This window comes from Salvelinus namaycush, chromosome 18 (assembly GCF_016432855.1).
Source record: "Salvelinus namaycush isolate Seneca chromosome 18, SaNama_1.0, whole genome shotgun sequence".
Taxonomy (NCBI): domain Eukaryota; kingdom Metazoa; phylum Chordata; class Actinopteri; order Salmoniformes; family Salmonidae; genus Salvelinus; species Salvelinus namaycush.
In genome coordinates, this window is record NC_052324.1 from 38,204,551 (window position 1) to 38,210,550 (window position 6,000).

Genomic DNA, 6,000 nt, shown 5'->3' on the forward strand with positions numbered 1-6,000 from the left:
ACACTGGGAGACAAATTCACCTTTCAGCAGGTCAATAACCTAAAACACAAGGCCAAATCTACACTGTAGCTTACCAAGACGACATTGAATGTTCCTGAGTGGCCTAGTTACAGTTTTGACTTAAATCTGCTTTAAAATATATGGCAAGACATGAAAATGGCTGTCTAGACATGATCAACAAACAACTTGACAGAGCTAGAGGATTTGTTTAAAGAATAACGTGGTAACACTAATGTTAGATTTTTGTTTTTAAAACTTTGACATTACAGTATTGTGTAGATCGTTGACAAAAAAGTTATAAAATTGAATGCATTTTAATCCCACCTTGTAACACTACAAAATGCGGATAAAGTCAAGGGGTGTGAATACTTTCTGAATGTACTGTACATGCATAATCTATGAGCATAATTACTGTTTAAGCTAAATTACACACAAAATTCCTCATTTGAAAGCAACTTGTATGGACGCTGCTCCGTGTCTTTTCCCCTACATTTCACCCCACATGGGCCAGCCCCCAAGCAATTCAGATTGTAGCCAATGAGCTCCAGCCCCTTGCATTTGAGTGACAGCTACCAAGAGACCTGCCCAGTATTATACATTCTTTATTTAAGCCTTATTTTACCAGGTAACTGGGCTGAGAACACATTCTCATCTTACAGCAACGACCTGTTGAATAGTTACATGGGAGAGGAGGGGATGAATGAGCCAATTTAAGCTGGGGATGATTAGGTGGCCATGATGGTATGAGGGCGAGATTGGGAATTTAGCCAGGACACACCCCTACTTTTAGGATTGGCTCTCTCCAAACATAACACACTTGATTCTATAATGGGAAAAAAATAGATTTTTTTTTTTTTTTTACGCAACGAGCAGCAATTTGAACAATTTTACAGTTACAGTTCATATAAGGAAATCAGTAAATTGAAAAGTTAATTAGGCCCTAATCTGTGGATTTGGGGAGCCCTGCCTATAGGGTTAGGGTCCCCCACACGGCAATATTTCCATGTTTTACAGTGCTTGTTTATGGACAACAGATGAAAGACAGCGGCCTACCTTTGCCTAAACATCAGACTGTTACCATGGTTACCCCATGGATATTCAGTCTGAAATAAATCTGCCTTAAAAAAAATACCACAAGAGTCTCTACAACCCAGAATGTTGAATAAAATATTTATACACGGTTGCACAGTGCATTTGGAAAGTATTTAGTCACCTTGACTTTTTCTACATTGTTACATTACAGCCGTATTCTAAAATGTATTAAATTGTCGTTTTCCCCCCTCAATCTACACAAAAAAAAAAATCTAATAAATTAAAAAATTTGGGGGGGGAAATGTTAGCAAAAAGTGAAATATCACATTTACATAACTATTCAGACACTTTACTCAGTACTTTGTTTTCGCACCTTTGGCAGCAATTACAGCCTAGAGTCTTCTAGGCTATGACGCTACAAGCTAGGCACATCTTTATGTGGGGAGTTTCTCCCATTCTTCTCAACAGATCCTCTCACGCTCTGTCAGGTTGGATGGGGAGTGTCGCTGCACAGGTATTTTCAGGTCTCTCCAAAGATCTTCGATCGGGTTCAAGTCCAGGCTCCGGCTGAGCAACTCAAGGACATTCAGAGATTTGTCCCGAAGCCACTCCTGTAATTGCTGCCAAAGGTTCTTCAACAAAGTACGGGTCTGAATACTTATGTAAATGTCATGAGTTTTTAAAATGTCTAATACATTCGCTAACATTTCTAAAAAACTGTTTTTGCTGTGTCATTATGGGGTATTGTGTGTAGATTGATGAGGTGGAAAAAACGATGTAATACATTTTTGAATAAGGCTGTAACGTAACAAAATGTGGAAAATGTAAAGGGGTCTGAATACTTTCCGAATCCCTGTACATTCTGTTGGTCCTTTGATGGTAGGTGGTGAGGTTTACCCGATTTTTTTGCAGCAGCCTTAGGTCCTGTCGCTTGTATTTTAAATTTCTAGAAGCATTGCACAATATGTAAACAATAACTGATTGTGCCACTCACTGCATGTAACAACAATCAGTTAGCGTGCAGCTCAGGCCCAGTCAATTTAACAACAAGAGCAGGTCCTTGTTTTGTTAACCAATAAAAATGCCCCAATAAATAAATATTTATTTTTTGGGGGGGGTATTGTTGTAACACAATTATTCCGCTATTACTGTAGACATATTAAATACATTTTAAGGAATTACACTGCATACTTGTTACATTTACAGTAGCTCCTTTAACACTGGGAAAAACAGTGTACAGTAAGTGTACATTTCGCATACGCGCAATTATTTTGATGTCATATGAAAGTAAGATAGATGGCTTTATGTTTCTTGAACTGTACCGCAATTGTGAATTGATTCACGTTTAAATTGAGTATTTGGCCGTTTTGGCTGCCAAAGCGAATTCGCGTCTAAACAGAACATGTAAGACCCTTCATAAGGAGTAACGTTAGGCTCATTTAGTCCATTATTGAGCTAGCAGCTAACGTTAGCTAGCTAGCTTTGTTAGCTAGCTTTGTCAGCTAGCCCATTCACAATGAGACCCACATTTAGCAAAGCCTATATGTTAACATTGATAATAGTCAGCTAAATTGTATATTCGTGGACTAGCTAGCAAGCTACGACGAAAGACCAAGAAGCATCATTGGATGATGTGACGCATGCTCACCTACCCGCTGGGGAAGATCAGCTAGCTAGCTAACTAACTCCCGCACGTGTGATGTCTTCCTTACTTTGCATATATTGCAATCAATCGTCCATAAAGAGGGCCCCTTTTCAATGCATCACAAATGCAACAAAGGCTACTGATCTCCCTCTCCCATGCCAAAGATAACGCTGGACCAGATATGATCTTATTTCTCGGCCCATTCGCTGTATGAGAAGCAGTGACAAGCGGTCGATCGGTGACGTCGACAGTTAAAAGACCGCCCCTTACGGCGCATTACATTTTGGACCGGTTTCAATCGGACTCAATGTGTTTATGTTTGAGCTCTCGTTCCTCCCCTCTAAAATGGTCAAAATTGATATTGTAGTTAAACTATGATTTTCAGGTACTATTCTGATTAGGGCATAATAGACATGAGGACTTGTTAGCAGGCTTTGCATTGATATAGCTACTGAAGAGTTTTCTGGAATGATATGTTGATGATGACATTCCATTCATGAATGTCGTTAACCAGTATTTTCTTAGGATTTAGCGCCTTCAAGCGGATATAACAGATCTGCCACATAATACTTATCACAGGATAGGACCCAATTTGGTCAGTGGGTCCCAGGGGACACTAATTAATGGGTAATAGTTAGGTACCATTGACTTGGGCCATGGTTCCGGTCTTGAAGCACGGGTTCGACTGCTCCTACAGTTTTGTTTCAGTACTGCAGTTTAACTGACGTTAAATTTCCATACACGGCCACATAGAGAAATCAGATTAGAAAATTCCTAATAAGACACTTTAGTCATCACCTTTGTGCACAAAATATCCATTACATTATTCAAATAATTGTGTATAGGCTGTGTGTGTAAAGGCTGTGTGTGTATAGGCTGTGCAGTGTATAGGGTGTGTGTGTATAGGCTGGGCAGTGTATAGTGTATAGGGTGTGCAGTGTATAGGCTGTGTGTGTATAGGCTGTGCAGTGTATAGGCTGTGCAGTGTATAGGCTGTGCAGTGTATAGGGTGTGTGTGTATAGGCTGTGCAGTGTATAGTGTATAGGGTGTGCAGTGTATAGGCTGTGCAGTGTATAGGCTGTGTGTGTATAGGCTGTGCAGTGTATAGGCTGTGCAGTGTATAGGCTGTGCAGTGTATAGGGTGTGCAGTGTATAGGCTGTGCAGTGTATAGGCTGTGTGTGTATAGGCTGTGTGTGTATATGCTGTGTGTGTATAGGCTGTGCAGTGTATAGGCTGTGTGTGTATAGGCTGTGTGTGTATAGGCTGTGTGTATAGGCTGTGTGTGTGTGTGTGTATAGGCTGTGCAGTGTATAGGCTGTGTGTGTATAGGCTGTGTGTGTATAGAGTGTGTGTGTGTGTATAGGCTGTGCAGTGTATAGGCTGTGTGTGTATAGGCTGTGTGTGTGTATAGGCTGTGCAGTGTATAGGCTGTGCAGTGTATAGGCTGTGCAGTGTATAGGGTGTGCAGTGTATAGGCTGTGCAGTGTATAGGCTGTGTGTATAGGCTGTGTGTGTGTATAGGCTGTGCAGTGTATAGGCTGTGTGTGTATAGGCTGTGTGTGTGTATAGAATGTGCAGTGTATAGGGTGTGCAGTGTATAGGGTGTGCTGTGTATAGGGTGTGCAGTGTATAGGGTGTGCAGTGTATAGGCTGTGTGTGTGTATAGGCTGTGCAGTGTATAGGGTGTGCAGTGTATAGGGTGTGCAGTGTATAGGGTGTGCAGTGTATAGGCTGTGCAGTGTATAGTGTATAGGCCGTGCAGTGTATAGGCTGTGCAGTGTATAGTGTATAGGGTGTGCAGTGTATAGGGTGTGCAGTGTATAGGCTGTGCAGTGTGTAGTGTATAGGCTGTGCAGTGTATAGGGTGTGCAGTGTATAGGCTGTGCAGTGTATAGGCTGTGTGTGTGTATAGGGTGTGCAGTGTATAGGCTGTGCAGTGTATAGTGTATAGGGTGTGCAGTGTATAGGGTGTGCAGTGTATAGTGTATAGGGTGTGCAGTGTATAGGGTGTGCAGTGTATAGGCTGTGTGTGTATAGGGTGTGAAGTGTATAGGCTGTGCAGTGTATAGTGTATAGGGTGTGCAGTGTATAGGGTGTGCAGTGTATAGTGTATAGGGTGTGCAGTGTATAGGGTGTGCAGTGTATAGGCTGTGCAGTGTATAGTGTATAGGCTGTGCAGTGTATAGGCTGTGTGTGTATAGGCTGTGCAGTGTATAGGCTGTGTGTGTATAGGCTGTGCAGTGTATAGGGTGTGCAGTGTATAGGGTGTGCAGTGTATAGGCTGTGCAGTGTATAGGGTGTGCAGTGTATAGGGTGTGCAGTGTATAGGCTGTGTGTGTATAGGCTGTGCAGTGTATAGGCTGTGTGTGTATAGGGTGTGCAGTGTATAGGGTGTGCAGTGTATAGGCTGTGTGTGTATAGGCTGTGCAGTGTATAGGGTGTGCAGTGTATAGGGTGTGTGTGTATAGGCTGTGTGTGTATATGCTGTGTGTGTATAGGCTGTGCAGTGTATAGGCTGTGTGTGTGTATAGGCTGTGCAGTGTATAGGCTGTGTGTGTATAGGCTGTGTTTGTATAGGCTGTGCAGTGTATAGGCTGTGTGTGTACAGGCTATGCAGTGTATATGGTGTGTGTGTATAGGGTGTGCAGTGTATAGGGTGTGCAGTGTATAGGCTGTGCAGTGTATAGGGTGTGCAGTGTATAGGCTGTGCAGTGTATAGGCTGTGCAGTGTATAGTGTATAGGCCGTGCAGTGTATAGGGTGTGCAGTGTATAGGCTGTGCAGTGTATAGTGTATAGGGTGTGCAATGTATAGGGTGTGCAGTGTATAGGCTGTGCAGTGTGTAGTGTATAGGCTGTGCAGTGTATAGGGTGTGCAGTGTATAGGCTGTGCAGTGTATAGGCTGTGTGTGTATAGGGTGTGCAGTGTATAGGCTGTGCAGTGTATAGTGTATAGGGTGTGCAGTGTATAGGGTGTGCAGTGTATAGTGTATAGGGTGTGCAGTGTATAGGGTGTGCAGTGTATAGGGTGTGCAGTGTATAGGCTGTGTGTGTATAGGGTGTGCAGTGTCTGATTAGGGCATAATAGACATGAGGACTTGTTAGCAGGCTTTGCATTGATATAGCTACTGAAGAGTTTTCTGGAATGATATGTTGATGATGACATTCCATTCATGAATGTCGTTAACCAGTATTTTCTTAGGATTTAGCGCCTTCAAGCGGATATAACAGATCTGCCACATAATACTTATCACAGGATAGGACCCAATTTGGTCAGTGGGTCCCAGGGGACACTAATTAATGGGTAATAGTTAGGTACCATT

The 6,000-nt window shown here is 42.5% G+C and overlaps 1 protein-coding gene across 1 annotated transcript in view; it reads right to left on the bottom strand.

Moving 5' to 3' along the window:
* The window catches only part of slc39a14 (solute carrier family 39 member 14), a 54,957-nt gene extending 52,052 nt beyond the window's left edge, over positions 1-2,905 (bottom strand). The window contains exon 1 of the mRNA XM_039013789.1: positions 2,685-2,905. The gene's annotated coding sequence lies outside the window, so the exon portion shown is untranslated. The remainder of the gene's footprint in view (positions 1-2,684) is intronic.
* Between the last annotated feature and the right edge of the window lie 3,095 nt (positions 2,906-6,000).